This window comes from Cnephaeus nilssonii (assembly GCF_951640355.1).
Source record: "Cnephaeus nilssonii genome assembly, chromosome: 19".
Taxonomy (NCBI): domain Eukaryota; kingdom Metazoa; phylum Chordata; class Mammalia; order Chiroptera; family Vespertilionidae; genus Cnephaeus; species Cnephaeus nilssonii.
In genome coordinates this window covers 20,201,247-20,221,718 of record NC_137090.1, presented here as the reverse complement: position 1 = coordinate 20,221,718, position 20,472 = coordinate 20,201,247, and the positions used below count along the sequence as shown (strand labels likewise).

The window sequence follows — 20,472 nt, the reverse complement described above, 5'->3', positions numbered from 1 at the left end:
AAAATAAATAGTATAATAGATACATACCAGTAGAGGAATTCATGGAATACTGTTTATCAGTTTAATTATTACATGTATCAACATGACTAAATCGCAGCAATGTGAAATAATAAAACTACAAAAACTAAAAAAGAATAAACATACAATAAAGATTGTCAACAACAGATAAATAGTAAATGTATAAAACATGCCCAGACCAACCAGTGTAGCTCAGTGGTTGAGTGTCGACCTATGAACCAGGAGGTCATGGTTCCATTCCCAGTCAGGGCACATGCCTGGGTTGCAGGCTCAATCCTAAGCAGGGGGTATGCAGGAGGCAGCTGATCAAGGATTCTCATTACTGATGTTTCTATTTCTCTCTCATTTTCCCTTCCTCTCTGAAATCAATAAAAATATATTTTTAAAAAAATTCACAGAACTAATATACAACAAATTCATGAGTAAGGTCCCCTACCCTCTGGGAATGGAGAAGTTGGATTTTAGCTCTACCGCTTATGTAATGCTTGATTTCTCTTTAATATACGTGCTGCCAAAACAAGCACATTGACTGACTTCTCTTTAAATAAGAAAAAGAAAAATGGCAACATTTTAAAACTTAAATATTAGAGGGGTAGCATGGCATCTAACATAATTTGTAATCATAGTATTTCATAATATCCCACAAAATTATTTTTCAAGAGAGAAGCAACAGTTACACTGCCTTAGCCCACTTCCAATTAAAATATACATACTCCTAAATTTTAAGTGACTATAAGTAAACTTTAACATAGCCCACTGATAGGGTGTTATCAATAATACAACAAATTTAACCATAATAGGTTTAGAAATGAGTTAATACTTAATCATATTCGTACTAGAGGCCTGGTGTACGGACTCGTGCACCGGTGAGGTCCCTCAGCCTGGCCTGTACCCTCTTGCAATCCAGGACCCCTCGGGGATGTAGTAATAATGCATGAACCAGGAGGCAGCCAGGGAGGAGCCTGCACCTGCTCATCCCAGCCCCGCTGGTCCTGCCACCACTGCTCAGTAGTGCTGCCGTGGAGGCAGGAGAGGCTTGAGCCGCGGCAGCTGTGCTAACAAGCCTTGAGCCCAGCGTCTGGCACCCATTGGTCAGCTGAGCGGTGCACACTGACCACCAGAGGGCATTTCCTGCATTGAGCATCTGTCCCCTGGTGGTCAGTGTGCATCATAGCAACCAGTCGATTGGTCGTTTGGTCGCTTAGGCTTTTCTATATATAGATAATTAAGACTAAGGATAGTAATTATGTCCTACTAACTTTTATATGGTCCAAATATAAGCCATTCAAGTCAACCACTGTGATAAAGTATTATCCAACTAGAGTGCATGAAATTCTTGCACTCGGGGGAGTGGGAGAGGTGTCCCTCAGCCCTACCTGTGCCCTCTTGCAGTCCAGGAGCCCTCGGGGGATGTCCAACTGATGGCTTAGGCCTGTGGGAAGCAGGCCTAAGCTGGCAGTTGGACATCCTTAGCACTGTTGCAGAGGCGGGAGAGGCTCCTGCCACTGCCGCTGCGCTCGCCAGGCATGAGCCTGGCTTCTGGCTGAGCAGTGCTACCCCTGTGGGAGCGCACTGACCACCAGGGGGAAGCTCCTATTTTGAGTGTCTTCCCCCCTGGTGGTCAGTGCACGTTATAGCAACTGGTCAACGGTCAACTGTCTTGCCCCCTGATGTTCAGTGCACAGCATAGCAAGCGGTTGAGCGGCCTTAGAATATCATTAGCATACTACGCTTTGATTGGTTGAATGGACAACCGGACACTTGGCATATTAGGTGTTTATTATATACGATTATTTCTTTTAGAAACAAGGCATTTAGAAACAAGGCATTTCTTTTAGAAACAAGGTTGGTAATCTTGATGGAATCAGCAAAAGCTATAAAGATACTTTTTATATGGATTTCTTTTTTAAAATATATTTTTATTGATTTCAGAGAGGGAGAGAGAGAAAACATCAATGAAAAAGAGAAATATCAATGATGAGAGAGAATCATGGATCGGCTGCCTCCTGCACACTCCCTGCTGGGGATTGAGCCCACAACCTGGGCATGTGCCCTTGACCAGAATCAATCTGGGACCTTTCAGTCCACAGGCCAACGCTCTATCTGCTGAGTCAAACCAACTAGGACAATATACTTTTTTTTTAACCCTTTGCACTCGCTTGCTTTTTTCTCGATTCCTTTATTCTAATGCTAAACGTGTCGAGTCACACTCGACATCCGAGTGCAAAAGGTTAAAGCAATAATCACGCCATCGGATAAACCTCATGGCTACGATACTGCCACTGCGCAAAGCTTAGGATACTTTTTAAAAAGATACTTTCATTTTTAAGTACAATTATCTGTTTCCATGCTGGCTGCAAGCCTACTTCTAGTCCAATCCAGTCAGGCACCTAAATTCTGTAATTTCCAGGTTCTTTAGATGTCTTATAAAACTAATAGAATACAGTAAGTAAAACTGATATCATCCCCAAACATCAGAGCACATAGCTGCTAGATAGGACAAGAATAGAAAATCTTGGCATTTCTGAAAGTCACATAAAAAAATGTAGATACCAATATTCACTACTTAGCTCAAGAGCAGTGTGAAACAAATAGGGGAAAGAGCAGGAAGACAAATTGAAACCAAGTTCTCACTTTTTAAAAAATGTATATAGTCTGACAATGTAAACTGACTTCTAGAAATGACAGCAGCATCTGCCTCACAGGATGTATTCATAAAATGATGTAATCGTAACTGCAAAGTATAGTATGTGTATTAGAAAAGAACAATGTTTAGCCCTAGCTGGTTTGGCTCAGTGGATAGAGCGTCAGCCTGCAGACTGAAGGGTCCCAGATTCAATTCTGCTCAAGGGCACATGCTCGGGTTGTGGGCTCCATCCCCAGTAGTGGGCGTACAGGAGGCAGCCAATCAATGATTCCCTCTTATCATTGATGTTTCTCTCTCCCTCTCCCTTCCTATCTGAAATCAATAAAAATATATTTTAAAAAATAAAATAAATATAACTTTGGATTTCAATTCCATATCATAAAAGATATAAAAGGGGACAGGAAAAGAAAAATAAAAAGGAAAAAAAAACTCTGAGGCAAACTAATTCAGGAAATAGATGTTCTCAGTTAGCAACAGAATCCTGAGTTTCTTGAGGGTTGGGCTTCATAGGTCATCTGAAAGGAAGTTCGACTCTAAATAGTAAAACCAGTGACCGACAGAGACTTGGCCAACAGCAGCTGCCCTCTCACTCCAAAAAGAATTGTTTGAGTTGTCTTGTACCCATGGTGTGGGGAAGTGGGTTTATGATATCTAAATCCAGCCTACCACCAGGAATGCTCAGGACCTACTCAAGAAGGCAAATAATCCCTTCCACTAATATTTACAGGGTAAAATAAGATTGTTGTTAGAGTAATAAATTTGACAGTAAAATAGTAGTCAAGTTTTCAGGCAAATTTAAATTGGCTAGTTGAAACAAGCGAATAATCTAGAAAAATTAATTGTACTGGACAAAAAGGTGTTCCGAAAGTGTTAACTAAAATTTTTATTGGTACTTCATCATCTCATGATAAAATTGTGGACCATGTAATGAACCTAAAACAGTAATATTATAGTGCAAAAAATTAAAATTTAAAAGCCATCAAGACTACATTATAAAATTTTCAAAAGCCTCCTAACATTTAAATCAAAAAAGGAGGGGATAGTAGAAGAATATCATGTAAGGAAAAATATCCTGTAAGTAAATTATATCTAGAAAATTAATGCTTTAGAAAATTAATTGTAAGGCTAAAAGCAAGACACCCATGAAAAACACACAAGTTGTCAAAACAAGCCAGAGGAAAATTATTTGGGCAAAAAATGCAATAGGATCCCAAGTCAAATTTATAGAAAATATTCCTTTATTAACTTTTGGTCGAGAATATGTTTGTATATTTTCAGAAAACAACTCCGAGACCATGTGGTTTCTAGCAACAGAGAGGAATCTACAGGACTACTCCAGCCATGAAGACAGAAGAGAAGCAGTCCAGAGATGGAAGACGCTGATGTGGCCTTCCCATACTAGCAGGTAGCAGCTGTGCATCCCTGCAGGTTGCCCAGGACCAAACCAGAGAGAGTCGGACCTGCATTACCACCGTTAGTCCACCATTCAGAACTGTAATGTCAGTGCTGACATGTACACATAAGGAACTGTTAAGACATTGAAATTGGGTCTCAAAAGAACTGTTGGCCCAGAAAGAAACTCACTACAGACTGATTCATTTGTCTGTCACCATAACCATTATTGCTTGTCTCATTTTCGGTTCTTATAAGTGTATTTCTAATAGCACATGATCTCACTCATCTAGGGGAAATAATGAACAACATAGACTGATGAACAAGAACAGACCCAGAAACAAGGAGGCATGGATCAGACTGTCGGGCCTCAGAGGGAGGGTAGGGGAGGGTGGGGGTAAAGGGGAGAGATCAACCAAAAGACTTGTGTGCAAGCATATGAGCCTAACCAGCAGTTAAGGACAACAGGGGTGTGGGGGCATGTGTGGGGAGGGGTGTGGGATGGGAATGGGGGGATGAGGACAAATATGTGATACCTTAATCAATAAAGAAATTAAAAAATAAATAAATAGTAAAACGAAAGTAGTTATATTAGAATAGACATTGTGTTCAGCCACAACTTCAATGACATTACTCCCTCTCCACCAAAATTTAAAGATGGAGGAAATATCCCATGTTTTAGCTGGAAAACAAAACTTGGATGAGAATGGGTTAAAAAGGTTTGTATCTGTCACTCTAACTAGCTTACATCAGCTTTTTATAGGTTTGTAGTAATAGGAAACAAATGTGCCAGAGCCAATTCTAAACTGCCAATTCATCCCTATACTCTGAAGAATGAACACTTAACTTTTTTGTGTTACTACTTAAACCAGATTATCTCTGAAACAGAAATAAGTTTTGTGCATTTTGGCAGATTTCAGACAAGCTTTCAATCCACCATGAACTCCTGAACTCTTCTTCCCCTCCCCCTTCCATTTAACAAATATATTTTTTCCCAATTACAGATGTCTTCATAAAGTCATTGAGTTGAGACCTGGGATTTCAGCAGTGAGCTATATGAAGTCCATTCCTTTTTTCATAGAGCTTATAATCGTGCAAAACAAGCAAACATTAAATAATTACAAACTTAGCAATGATTGTGATACAAGCCAACATTGCAAGATGCAATAAATGTGTATTATGGGGTAAAAGAAAACTAATTGGAGTGTAACAAGGAAGATTACCAAGACACAGTGACATTTAGAGGAATAACAATGAAAGTAGAAGTTTAGCTATGGCCAGTGTGGCTCAATTGGTTGGGCATCCTGTGCATCTGGGAGTTGCTGGTTAGACTGTTGGTCAGGACACATGCCCGAGTTGCAGGCTCAATTCCTTGGTAGGGAGTGTGCAGGAGGCAGCCAATTAACCTCTCTCTCTCTCTCTCTCTCTCTCTCTCTCAAAATCAACAAAATGTGTTGTTTTTTTAAAGTAGAGGTTTCCCAGGCAAATAAATGAAACGATTAGTAGTTCAAGCAGAAGAAACACAATCTGTGAAAGTGCTGAGCAAGGTGCTTGGCAATCTAGGGACCAAGAGAAAGCCAGAGTCTCACAAAATACCCAAGAAGTAGGTAAGTAAAGGCCTTATCATTTGAGGCCTCAGATAACATAGAGTATGTTCGACTGTATGCTGGGAGCAAGTGAATAGCACCATGGGATTTTTAAGCAGAATAGGATGATTTTATTAGGATAAAAACACATTGGGAGGGGGAGGTAATTAAAATGTTAATAGAGACCCAACCAGGAAATTATGTGATACCCATGTGAGAGAGTTTGGTGACTAGTGGATGGTAAGTAAAGATTAAATATTTAAGAGCCTATTCTTTTTTTTAAAATGTATTTTTATTGATTTCAGAGAGGAAGGGAGAAGGAGAGATAGATAGAAACTCTATCTATAGAGAATCACTGATTGACTGTCTCCTGCACGGGGACTGAACCCACAACCCCGGGCATATGCCCACTGAGAATCGAACCGTGACCTCCTGGTTCATAGGTCGATGCTCAACCACTGAGCCATGCCGGCCAGGCTAAGCACCTATTCTTTACCAGAGTTTTATTAAGTGCTGGGGATACAATACTAACAGACAAGAACTGTGGCTCATTAAGCTTAGAGTTTAATGGGGAAGGCAAATGTTAACAAATAATCATACAAAATATCAGGTAAGAGATAATAACTATGACATCAGATTTAGATGGAAGAATCTGTACTATAAACAGTTAATCTGAGCTCTAAAGAATAAATTAGGAGTTGAATAGGCAAATTTGCCTGGGATGAGGAGTAGGGAATGTGGAGAGACATAGAAAATACTGGAAATTGTGGTGTTTTAGAAAGAAATGACATGTATACAGGTTATGGAGATGGAACTCAGTGAACAAGGTAAAGCATGCACTGAGGTTCACACTGGATATAGGTAGTTAGGGCGAGATCGTATAAAATCTGTAATACACGTTAACGTTTTTTCATTTTAATTTTTTTTAATCCTCACCCAATGAGTTTCCATTGATTTTTTTTTAATATGCTTTTTTAAATGCTTCACGAATTTGCGTGTCATTCTTGCCCAGGGGCCATGCTAATCCGCTCTGTATCATTCCAATTTTAGTATATGTGCTGCCGAAGCAAGCACTCCATTGAATTTTTTTAAGAAACAGTGGGAGGGAGGGAGGGAGGGAGGGAGGGAGGGAGGGAGGGAGGGAGGGAGGGAGGGAGGGAAGGGAGAAAGGGAGGACCAGGTGGAGAGAGAAACATCAATGTGACGCACCCCAACCAGGGGTAGGGATGTGACCTGCAACCCAGGTATGTGCCCTTGACTGGGAATCAAACCCAAGACCCTCCAGTGTGCAGGCCAACACTCTAACCACTGAATACCACTGGCCATGCCAACTTCATGAAACAATATAAACTGTCCTGATCTTGGCCCATTATTCTGTCATTTATCTTGGACTCTTTCTAAATAAAAAATTTCAAATACAAACTAACGTATAACAAACTCTCACATAACCATCAAGCAACTTCAACAACTAGCAACTCTTGACCAATCCAACCTCATCTATAACATCTATCCCTCATCCCCATGGATTAATTTTGAAGCCAATCCCTATCATCAGATCATTACATCTGTATATATTTCCATATGTATCTCTGAAAAGTTAAGTTCACTTAAAATGTATACATACTTCCATAATTTAAAAACCACTAATTCCTTAATGTCAAATATCGGTCAAATTTCCTGATTGTCTCAATTGGTTTGTCGAAATTAAATACGATCCACACGCTGCATTTAGTTAATACATCTCAAATTTGTAACAGATTTCCTCTTTTTTTTTTTTCCCTTGCAATTTATTTGTAGTAGAAAACAGAGTTATCTGTCCTTTAGAATTCCTCACATTGTGGATTTTGCCAATTAAATCCTTGTCTCAAAGTCTACACTTTTGAACTTTACAAACAGACACACTTCTAAACTACCTTTAGTTTGTTAGTGTTCTGTAGATCAGCTCATAAATTATTTGTACTTTTGTACATTCAATTTTTACATGTTTAAGACTATGTATTAAAACACACCCAACCTTTAAATAATTATTTAAGGTATTTCAAACATTTCTCAATGACCACCTGTCAACTTTTTATTAAACATGGTAACATTTTTTCTTTCCAACTTGGACAGGGCATAATGGCTCCCACAAAGAAGGGTGGTGGTAAGAAGGGCTGTTCTGTCATCAACGAAGTGGTGACCAGAGAATACCATCAACATTCACAAGCGCATCCATGGCACAGGTTTCAAGAAGCATGCCACTCGGACACTCAAGGAGATCCAGAAATTTGCCATGAAGGAGATGAGAACTCCAGATGTAGGCATTAACACCAGGCTGAACAAAGCTGTCTGTCTGGGCCAAAGGAATAAGGAACGTCCCATTCTGTATCTGGGTACAGTTGTCCAGAAAATCGTAATGAGGATGAAGATTCACCAAACAAGCTCTATATACATTGATCACCTATGTACCTGTCACCACTTTCAAAAATCTGCAAACAGTTAATGTGGATGAGAACTGCTGATTGTTGAATAAAGTAATAAAATTGCAAAAACAAAAACACAACCACGATAACATATACATAATACATAATCTACCAAGCACAATAAAATAATAATTCCCCTAATACTCAGGCCAATCTGTTTGTCATACCCTATGTAAGCCTCCCACCTGAAAATATCTAGAACCAATTTTATCCCTGAAACCCACCTCCCTGTGGAAAAGTCTCTCCTGGTGAATTGTACCTCATAATTCATGACTTCGTTTTCTTCAAGCTCAGTGTAATCCTCTTATTTTGTTATTTACATGTTATATATTTCCAAGTCATGGCATACATGAATGACTGGTCTTCAACTAAATTATGTTTTCTTAGGGACACCACCTGCCATGTGTTTTAAATGTAAATCAATTGTCAATAATATATTGGTTTTTGCCGAAACTGGTTTGGCTCAGTAGATAGAGCGTCGGCCTGCGGACTGAAAGGTCCCAGGTTCGATTCCGGTCAAGGACATGTACCTTTGTTGCAGGCACATCCCCAGTGGGGGGTGTGCAGGAGGCAGCTGATCGATGTTTCTCTCTCATCGATGTTTCTAACTCTCTATCCCTCTCTCTTCCTCTCTGTAAAAAAATCAATAAAATATATTTTTTAAAAATAATAATAATATATTGGTTTGGTTCAGTGAATAGAGTGTCGACCTGCAGACTGAAGAGTCCAGGTTCTATTCTGGTCAAGGGCACATGCCTGAGTAGCAGGCTCAATCCCCAGTGTGGGGCGTGCAAGGGGCAGCCAATCAATTAGTCTCTCTCATCATTGATGTTTTTCTCTCTCCCTTTCCCTTCCTCTCTGAAATCAACAAAAATATATTTAAAAAAATAATATTATCTTAAAGATGTAATTCCTAGGCAATATGAGAAATCTAAGATTTGTTTAGCTGTTTGTACTGCTTAAAATTTCAAACTGTTAAGAAAACACAATGAAGTGTTCTGATAGAGAAAACTACAGCATGAGAAAAAAGATTCAAGTGGCTTATAGTTCTTCTTGTCTGGCTATAGGACTGGACATGGAATCTGAGCATGAAGATTCAGAACAAAAATGGGCTTAGTTACTGAGTAGCACTCTGCTATATTGCAAGAATAAAGCAAAATGACAAAGTTAATACTGAAAGTCTCTCAGTTATTCAAAGAACTGCTACTCCAGAGTGGCTCCTCCAGATTAAACCAACCATTTTTCTGCCCACTTTTCTGCCTCGAGAGTTCATCTTTTTAGAGTGGATTCCACTTTAGAACCTTTTAAAAAATATAAATCACACTGAGGATAGAATATTGACATTCTGTGAGATTAATTCCTCCTTTGAAACCCCTAAATAGTTAAATAATTCCAGTCACTCAATAGCCATAAATTAAAGAACAGCTATTATTTTATCCAGTTCACTCACCTAAGCAAGAGACTGACAAGGATCACATCCTACAACTTAAAGCTTCTCACAAACATTACAATTTAGATAGAAATAAAACAATACTCCTCTCTTCACCATTCGCCAACTCCCCAGCCCTGGGCTCCTTAAAGGAGAGTGAAAGAGTAGAAAAGTACAATGTACATATTGACAGGGAGGAGGAAGGGGGAGGGAGCATGCCAGCTCCTCTTATTCCATGTTTCTGGCTATCTCTAGAACAAAGAAATCTTTGTATTTAACTGAATAGATTAACTGTATATTAACAGAATCCCTATAAAGAAACATCTTTTCCTCACTTTAAAAATAAAATATAGCTTGTTGTAAAGAATATGGTGTTGGAGTCAGTGAACACTGAACTCCAAATTGTGGCCCTGCCACTTAGTTACTACTATCACTTAGGCAGCTACTGAAAGATCAAAGAACAACATGTCTTATCAATGTTCAACCTCCAGGAGTGATGTTACAACTTCAGTGTGTATAAGAAATACCAGAGAGTTGAAGTCCTGGGGACCTGCATGAATAAGCTTCTTAGATAGTACTTATGCAAGAAGTATGTAAGACCATACTTTCAGAAATATTACTGAGCTACTGATGGTTTAGAAACAAAGAATATATCTTAAGAAAATGAAGTCTAATAAAAAATAAATTTGTGACTTCACAAAAATAAATATAAGAACTCTGGTCCAGGCAAGATGGTGTAGACTTCTTTCTCCCAACTCATACCAGTGAAACAACTATAAATCCTAGAAATATTGTAAGAGTCAACCAAATAAAACTACAATGGAAAGAGAAAGGCGAACTGATAAGGAACCTCAGGACTAGAACACCATAGTGACAGGGCATTTTAAAAAATCCCATTCAATAGAAGGTAACCCAGGCATGGCATTTCCTGACTTTCAATCTAGCAACAGAAAGCTATCCGGATTGGCTCTTTGCTCCTCTGGTCGCACAATACCAGGCAAACCCTGCACCAACTTCAAAGGAGATGGAACAAGGGTCCAACTAACAATAGGAAATAAGAGCCCAGCCAGCGTGGCTCAGTGGTTCAATGTTGACCTATGAATCAGGAAGTCACCGTTTGATTCCCGGGCATGGCATTGCCCAGGTTGCAGGCTCAACCCTCAGTGTGGGCGTGTGCAGCTGATCAATGATTCTCTCTCAACATTGGTGTTTATTTTTAAAAAAAATTTTTTTATTGATTTCAGAGAGGAAGGGAGAGGGAGAGACACAGAAACATCAATGATGAGAAAGAATCACTGATTGGCTGCCTCCTGCATGCCTCCTCCTGGGGATCGAGCCTGAAACCCGGGCATGTGCCCTTGACCAGAATCGAACCCTTCAGTCCACAGATCAACGCTCTATCCTCTGAACCAAACCAGCTAGGGCATTACTGATGTTTCTATCTCCCTCTCACTCTCAATTCCTCTCTGAAATCAATAAAAATATATTTAAAAAATAAGAAATGAGGCCAGGGGAAACATTTTTACTCCATTTCTCTCTTTCCTTTTTATAACAAATATTCATTATATCTATTTTCTCTCCTCCCATTATGTCTAAAATCCAAGTTATATCTCCTATTCTCCTCAAGGCTCATTCCACTGAGCCACTGCTTTTACTGACATGCCAGGCAAGCTATTGACCACAGGCCTTTTACTTGGTATTCTCAAGGCAGACATCCTCACTTTCTTCAGGTTTTTTCCTCAAAAGTCATTTCAATGAGGCCTTCCTTCTTCCCATGGCTATCCTTAAAACTGAAATCCTTCACCCTTCCCCAACACACACACACATTCATTCATCTCCCAATGCTCGCTCTCTCTCTCTCCCTCCCTCCCTCCTCCTGGTTTTATGATTAGAAGTTACATGTAAAATATTTTAACTATCTATCTTATTTATTGTCTTTCCCCCCCACTAGAGCCCTCTCCTATGAGAGCAGCAGGGATTTTTGTCTTGTTCATTATCACATTTCTGGTGTCATAAACAATATCTGGCATGTGGTAGGTGTTCAAATATTTGTTGAAAGGAAGGGAGAAAAATAGGAAGGGAAAGAGGATAGAAGTTATAACCATGATCCTAACTTTTTCTTGCAATAGATAAAAACCAAAGTAATGCTACAGTGAAACTAACCTCTTTCCCATTTGGTGCCAATTGATCTCATAAACCACTCTGTTCTCTTTTTCCCAAAGTGGGTTACACAAAATTATATTCCATGCTCTTAATCCAGACATACAATGATCAGGGAAAATAAAGCTGTATTACAAAGTGAAAACTGCCAGCAAAGTATTTTCACCCATATTCTTAACACCAATCACACACAACTTGAATGGATGCTTACTTACTGAGGGTATTATGACATAAAATTCTCACTTTCAAACCATTTACTAATAGTTAGAATCCTGAATTATGTGATATACATAAGATACTCTCTTTCAAAGTATTCTTTGTAACTTTGACCATTCCTTCATATGAACTTGAAAGTTATTTTGTCAGGTTCTTCTTTGCCAAATAGTATATAAATCTCCTCCCCACCTCTAAAAAAAGAACCCAAAACTTTAAGAAATAATTTTTAATGACCTAGTCAGCCCAGAGACCAACTAGCTTATAGTAAAAACTTACTGAAGGCACAAAGATAGGCATTTTCACTGCCCTAACATTGAGAGATACCAACAAGCAGTGATACATTTATAATGCTAAGCACAATGCCTAGCATTACAGTAATTAATCAATAGTAACTGCTGCTGCTCTAACTTCTGGTTGAACTCAGCTTTCAGCTACCAAAAGGTATTCCATGCCCTTCCATTTAATGACAAACATTTGTTTTGGTAAATATGTATTCCTTAAACACACCTGAGAAACAGAAAACTGAAACCAAGTGTCTTTTATTCTGAATCAAATTAAAGCATGCTCAGCAAGGTATATATGGACAGGCCATACCGCATTTTTAGTGGGCAGAGGCCAATAATGCTGTTAAAAGTACAATACATAGAAACTCTCCACAACAAAATGTCAATGGGAACCCTGTCTCATTTATTTTTTTCCCAAGTCTCTGTTTTTAATTGAGTGGTTATCCTTCCAAGAAATGTGTGTATACACACACACACACAAATCAGAAAGAGACCATTACACTAGGTCAAAAAATGATTGCAATTTATCTTCTGAGCAAATGATGAGTCTTACTGGTTCCATTCGGAGTGTATTTTTCTTACCAACTCTCTGTGGATGAAGAATTGTATTAGCCTGTCATTCACATAATACACATAACAACGATATAGGGACCATCCTTCAACAGCAACATCATCTCTCAATCTACTGGCTCAGTTCCCCTTGCGGTTGCCTGGATGGCAGTTAAATAGTTGCTGTAACCCCTGTGCTCCATGGATCCTAATAGAATTGGCCAAGGTTTTAAGTGATGACATCAAGTACCTCATAGCAAAGGTGGGAACCCTATTTTATATGAGTCACTGGTAAGTATAAAAACCTTACCTTTCCCAAGTAAACACTTCCTTTTGGCACTTCATGGCCCTACATTTTTTGTAGGCTTTTTGGCTAAGAAGCCACAAAAGTCTTAAGGTTCTTTCATAGTAAGACGAGTGGCAAGGGAGAAGTTCAAACTGTGACCCAACATTAAAAAAAGAAAAAAGAATACAATAGAAAATATTAGGGTATGTAATATGTACTATATATATGCAGTAAGGGTAATTAACTTTTCAGTTAGGCATATGTAAGCCAGTGAGTCTTCAGATTCACCCGCAAGTAGAATGAGTCACATACACTGTGTATCTTACTGTATGTAGATCATGCTTAAGACAGACCTTAAAGCCACAGATGTCATTTATAAAATTAGTGAGTTGGACTTAAAAAAACCTTACAAGGCTCTTTCTTTACAAGATGTGATGAACTTATAACCATCAGCATGAAATACATCCTGTACGTACAGCTGTAATTTATACTGGGGTACGAGGACTAGATAGGTACCTGCAAGATCCAATTCACTCCAGATGCTTCAGTAAAATTGTCTCCCTTAGTTACTAATTAGACTCATATAGACTAGGATCTTGATGCCAAATCTAAATCTAAGTCACCCTCCCAAAACATGTCAAAAAACTTTTAAAAACAAAAGAAACATTCAAGATTTTCTCTAAGCATCTCAATTTTTTTTTAATCTCTAAGTGATTAAGATGGGACCCAAAAGAGTAAATGACTGTCCCAGAGTCATAAGTCAATTTAGTCAGTCAAGCTCTTAAAGGAAACATTAGAAAAAGATCTCAGAGTCTGGTCTGATGACATCAGCTAAGTTACATTCGAATTTTAAAAATTATTTTGGTTTCTTTAACTAATTGACCAGGTAACTATGACTCAAATGTCTTTTAAAAATTTAACTACTGCCGAAACCGGTTTGGCTCAGTGGATAGAGCTTTGGCCTGCGGACTCAAGGGTCCCAGGTTCGATTCCAGTCAAGGGCATGTACCTTGGTTGCAGGCACATTCCCAGTAGGGGGTGTGCAAGAGGCAGCTGATCGATGTTTCTCTCTCATCGATGTTTGTAACTCTCTATCCCTCTCTCTTCCTCTCTGTAAAAAATCAATAAAATATATTTTTTTTAAAAAAATTTAACTACTTTACTAACTCAGATATAACACCGCTTGATCAGTACTACCATGTTCGACAATTTTCTAATATATAAAATTAAGCATAATAATCTATTTTTAGAAATAAGCAGGAACCATCCTATCTAATAATAGAGTAATATGCAAATTAGGCGTCACTCCGCGACAAAAATGGCGGCCCCCATACCCACAAGATGGCGGCGCCCAGTCCCCTCAGCCCCGCGGCTGGAGTGTCTGGCCTGTCCCACCAGCAAACAGAGCACTGAGAGCAGGGCATGGCGGCTTCCTTAGTGCTACGGCAGCGGGAAGCCGCCAGGCCCTGTGCACATGGAGCCTGCGGAGGAGCAGGGCCTGGGGCCTTCCTGATGGTCTGGTGGCGATTGGGAGGACGCCAGGCCCTGCGCACACGAGCACACGGAGCCGGCGGAGGAGCGGGGCCTGGGGCCTTCCTGATGGTCGCCGTGGCGATCGGGAGGACGCCAGGCCCTGCGCACACCCGCACACGGAGCCGGCAGAGGAGCGGGGCCTGGGGCCTTCCTGATGGTCGCTGTGGCGATCAGGAGGACGCCAGGCCCTGCGCACACGGAGCCGGTGGGCGATAGGGAAGACTCCAGTGCCAGCAGAGCAGGGCATGGTGGCTTCCCAATCTCTGCAGCCAGGAAGCCGCCAGGCCCTGCATGCCGGGCATGGCAGCTTTCTTAGTGGGGCTGTGGCAGGGAAGTCCCCAGACATGGCAGACAGAGCCCAGACAGCAGGGCTTGGGGGCTTCCTTAGTGGGCAGTGGCGGTGGGAACACCTCCAGGCCCTGCAGACAGAGCCTGGACAACAGGGCATGGGGGCTTCCTTAGTGTGTCCGTGTCTGGGAAGCCCCCAGGCTGGGCAGACAGAGCACACTGCAGGGCATTGGGGCTTCCTTCACATGGCACATGGTGGCAGCAGGCAGAGAGCGACAGCAGGGCATGGGGGCTTCATCTCCATGGCTGCAAGGAAACCTCCAGGCCCCGCAGAGAGCAGAGAACCACGGGGAGTGGGCCTAAGCCATCAGTAGGATATCCGCTGAGAGTTCCTGGATTGTAGAGGGTGCAGGTTGGGTGAGGGAACCCCCGTGCACGAATTTCGTGCACCGGGCCTCTAGTATAAATAGAAAAACATACAACAGTGCACGGGGATGATGCCCAACCAACTGAGCCACACAAGCCAGGACTCAATGATAACTCTTGACGGAAATGTTTTTAAAGAACATGCAAATCATTTTTAAATTAGATAATGAAAGCAATGCTTGACTAAGTAAGTCATTAGACTCTTGACTGACAGTCAACAGAGTGAACAGGTAACTAGTTTAAAAAAAAACAAGTCCTAATCCCATTGAAGTTCATCAGATAATTGCTTCAGCATTTTAACAGACATGTTAATTCCTTCACAGAAGAAGGTTATAAATTACAACACACAGAAAGATTCTGACCAGATAAAGTTTAGAACAATAAAGTTTAGGGCACTATCAGGTATGGCTCAGTTGGTTGAGCACTGTCCCATGCGCAGTAAAGTGGCCAGTTTAATTCCGGTCAAGGCACATACCCAGGTTGTGGGTTTGATACCCCAGTTGGGGAACATAAGGGAGGCAAGTGATCAGTATTTCTCTCTCACTTCGATGTCTCTCTCTCTCCCTATCCCTCTCCCTCTCCCTCTCCCTTCCTCTCTCTCTAAAAACTGAAAATAAATAAATAAGAACAAAAGGTGTTAAAAAATTTTTTTTCAATTTTAAAGGTGGCTGCAAATTCTTTGACACTCCTCCCATCGAGAGGTGGTATTCTCTTGTCTCTTCCCCTTGAATCTGAGAGAGCTTCTGACTACTTCAGTCAATAGAATCTGATGGAAGTGACACTAGGTGACTTCCCAGACTAGTTTATAAATGAACAGGCAGCTTCTACCCTTGTTTTGCTAAATATAGAGTCTAACAGCCCTGAGGCTGTCATGGTGAAGAGTCCAAGTGTAGGCACACTTTGCCAAGGGTGCCCAGTTGAGCAAAGTCCTCTAGGCATCCCCAACAAGGTGCCACACAAGTGAGGGAAGAAGCCATCTTGGGAGTATTTGCATCTTCCCAACCTGAGGCCTTAGACATCCTGAAACAGAGATAAGCCACTCCAACTGTCCCCCTGAATTCGCACCCAAAGAATCTATAAGAAAAATAAAATATAGCTTGTCTTATACCATTCATTCAGTTTGAGGTGGCTTGTTAAGCAGCAACACATAATAGAAATAGTCATTCTCCAATCAAGTTGAAATCTGCATACTTTACCACCTAGCAATTCTTTTTTTAAAAATATATTTTATTGATTTTACAGAGAGGAAAGGAGAGGAATAGAGAGATAGAAACATCGATGAGAGAGAAACATCAATCGGCTGACTCCTGCACGCCCTCTTACTGGGGATTGAGCCCGCAATCAAGGTACATGCCCTTGACCAGAATCAAACCCGGGACCCTTCAGTCTGCGGGCCAACGCTCTATCCACCGAGTCAAACCAGTTAGGGCCCACCTAGCAATTCTACTCATGGATATAGACCCAAAAATCCTTTTAGCCCAAATGTAGCAGGAAGCATGTTAAAAAATGTTCAGAATAACAGCACAGGACTTATTTTTTTAAAAAAAGGGAAAATCCAAATGTACACCAACAGGAGAATAGATAAATTACAGTATATTTGCTCAATGAGGCAGTGAGTAATGAATGAACTACAGCTACATAAAATAACACAGATGAATTCTAGGAATAATGTTGAAAATCTAAGTCCAATAAAATAACTTATAGTACACTCTTTCAAAAAATTTAAAAATAACTGAAAGTAACCTGAAGAAACTTTAAAAAGCTGTCTGTATGTTTTACACTTGCCTTAGCATTTCTGCCCTTCCAACAAAGATTTTATCTGTTGGTTTCCCTCTAATTTTTTAGGCAAACACAGGTATATAATACAACTAAAAAAGAAAAAAAGAGACAAAGAATTTAGGATAGAAAATGGGGGTGGGAGGGGTATCTTATAGATAAGTTTTTGGTAATAGCAGTTGAGTTAGGCAGCATTGTCATAGGTATATCCAGAATCATACATTACTTCTCACACTCTTCCACCACCACCCTGACCCAAGCTACCATCCTCTCTCACTAGGATATTATAATAGCCCCAGTTTATCTTGTTTCCCTGCTTCTCCCATAGCACTCACTGTTTCCTTCAAACCAGAGAAGATCATGTCACTCCTCTGTTCAAAGGTTGACACAGGCTTTTCTTTTTTTTCCCCTTTAATATATTTTTATTGATTTCAGAGAGGAAGGGAGATCTAGAAACATCAATGATGAAAATCATTGATTGGCTGCCTCCTGCATACCCCACACCGGGAATTGAGCCTAGGCATGTGTCCTAATCAGGAATTGAACAGCGACCTCCTGGTTCATAGGTCAACACTTAAGAACTGAGCCACATAGCAAAAGCTATCCTATGTAATATAAGCCCAATATGCAAATCGGTGGAACAACCAGTTGCTATGATGCACACTGACCACCAGGGGGCAGATGCTCAATACAGGAGCTGCCCCCAGCCCGCAGGCCCCAGGCCAGCCAAGGCAGGTGCCAGCAGGGGCCCCTGATCGCCCCGCCGGGGGAGGAGGGGGAGATGGGGCAGGGCCCACCAGCGAGTGGGCGCTGCCGCCCCCCCATCACCCCACCGGTCACCTCCAAGGTGGGTGCCAGCAGGGGCCTCCCGATTGCCCCACAGATTGGCCCTGATCACCAGCCAGGCCTAGGGACCCTACCCGTGCACGATTTTGTGCACTGGGCTTCTAATAATCTTTATAATAACTATTAGTTTCCATATGATCTATTATCTCCACCGACTCCTTTCCCCCTCTGACTTTACCTCCTACTAGTTACCTCTCCCTGTTGAAGTTACACTTCCATGCAGGTTTTGTCCTTTTTGTTTGTGGGGGTTTTTGCACCTGCTGTCACCCCCTACTCCCAGCCCAAAATATCCTCCTCACAGATCCCCATGCCTACACTCTATTTAATATTGCATCCCCTCCTTCTCTACATTTCTTACCCCTCATCTGCTTTATTTTTTCTCCACAGCATTTATTGCCATTTAACATAAAACATATTCTACTTATTTACTGTCCTGACCTCCAACTAGAAAATAAGGGCAGGAATCTGGATTTTGTTCTCTGCAGCAACTAACATGTACCTGGCCTTCAACAATAATTAATGGGTGCTAAAGGTAATATAATGAATACTGGCAGGAAATTAAAACCAGAACATAGCTGCTAGCACCTACAGTCTAAACAAAGTCCCAAATTCTCAACAATTCAGTGACTCATTCTGTAAATACAATAGTTCCTTTACTCTCTTAAAGACTTCACGTTTCTCTACTAGAAAAAATGTCATCTGAGTTTGGGCTTCTGCTTTCATGAAATTTCCCATCGATTTTCTAATCCCATATATAGCCGCTAAGTATACCAGACAGGAAGAGATTCATGGGTAACAAACACAAACATATTTAGGCCGCTATTATATAGACAAAGATTAATTTAACCACATATACTTAAAGATAAACAAGTTTTCTCATTGTAAAATATGGAACATTTCTAAAAAATGGGGGGAAGGTTCTGACTGGTGTGGTTCAGTTGGTTAGACCATCGTCCCGTATACCAAAGGGTCCCAGGCTCAATCCCCAGTCAGGATTTGTACAGGAGGCAACCAATCCATGTTTCTCTCTCACATCAATGTTTCTCTCTCTCTCCATCTCTCCCCTCCTCCTACCCTCTCTAGAATCAATTAAAAGCATATCCTTGGGTGATGATTAAAAAAAAAAATGCGGGTAGGATCTTCTATTAACTACAAGGATGGTTAGAAATAGTGAATTTATCCATCCTGATCAAACAATTTATACTCATTAAGTATCGAGCTTTAATGCGATTAAGACACTTACACAGCTACATTCAGCAGAAACTTCTTATACTAGGTGTACCGGTTAATAATGGCGGATTTTGTAATCAAAGAAAACACGATAATTTCAAGAGAAACATCAAAAGTGCTTTATTTCAAGTAATGTCCATCGCTAGCTACACATTCCCCTCATCTTTCAGGTAATTTGGGGATACCGTCCCAATAGAACTTTTCTTGTTTTGAGGCAAACCATTCAGAGGCCCAATTTTCCACTTCTTCATATGTTTTGAAGTGCTGCTCAGAAAGTGCGTGTGCCATCGATCGGAACAAGTGCTAATCTGAAGGAGCAAGGTCTGGTGAATACAGCGGGTGGGTTAATACTTCCCAGGCAAGATCTTTTAACGTGTCTTTAACTGGTTTTGAAGTGTGTGGTGGTGCGTTATCATGAAGCAAAATTACTTTGCCATGTCTTATGGCACATTCTGGTTGTTTCACGATCAAAGCGTGGTTCAAATTGATTATTTTGTTGTCAGTAGTGATCAGTATGAACGGTTTTCACCTGGTTTTAAAAGCTCATAATAGACCACACCTTCCTGATCCCACCAAACGCAGAGCATTGTCTTCTTTCCGAAGCGATTTGGCTTGCAGTCAATGTTGATGGTTGACCTGGATCAACCCATGATTCTGTGCATTTGGGATTCTCAAAATAAATCCACTTTTCATTGCCAGTCACAATTCGATGCAAAAAAAGACTTTCGTGCCGTTGAAACAACATTTTACTGATGACTTTTCGGTTTTCCATTTGTCTTTCATTCAGTTGATTTGGCAACCATTTTCCTTCCTTCAAAATCTTTCCCCTTGCTTGTAAACGATAGGAAATTGTCTGCTGAGCAACGTTTAATCTTTCTGCAAGTTGTTTTTGAGTTTGACACGCATCTTCATCCAATGATGCTTGTAATTTCTTCAAACTTTTTCAGTTGACCTGGACGTTCTTTGTCTTTCACATCAAAATCATCACTTTTAAAGCATTTAAACCAGCGTTCACAAGTATCTTGAGATGGAGCGTGTTCATCATAAGCTTCCCGAAGTATACGATAACTTTTTCTTCAAAATAAAGTAATGAATTAAAATTTGACGCAAATGCTCTTTTTTGGCACAAAATTCAACATTTTTAAGCGTAAAAATATTTATGATGTTAACCCCTTCAGCAAATTTGACATATGAAGTTTTGAAGCTTGCTGTCAATACAACAAAATAGCATACATATCAAATCGCATATATATCAACATATGTGTAACTCCATCTGTTGACAAAAATCCAATTAACCGGTACACCTAGTAAAATGAGCAGAATAAGGAAACCCTACTCATTAAT

At 40.4% G+C, this 20,472-nt stretch overlaps 1 protein-coding gene and 1 pseudogene across 6 annotated transcripts in view; one reads left to right on the top strand and one right to left on the bottom strand.

Moving 5' to 3' along the window:
• The window catches only part of KANSL1 (KAT8 regulatory NSL complex subunit 1), a 172,080-nt gene that overhangs the window by 65,772 nt on the left and 85,836 nt on the right, over positions 1-20,472 (bottom strand). The gene's annotated exons all lie outside the window — the stretch shown is intronic.
• LOC307115070 (large ribosomal subunit protein eL31-like) lies at positions 6,807-11,381 on the top strand (annotated as a pseudogene). Its single transcript has one exon. The product of its transcript is annotated as a large ribosomal subunit protein eL31-like (transcript).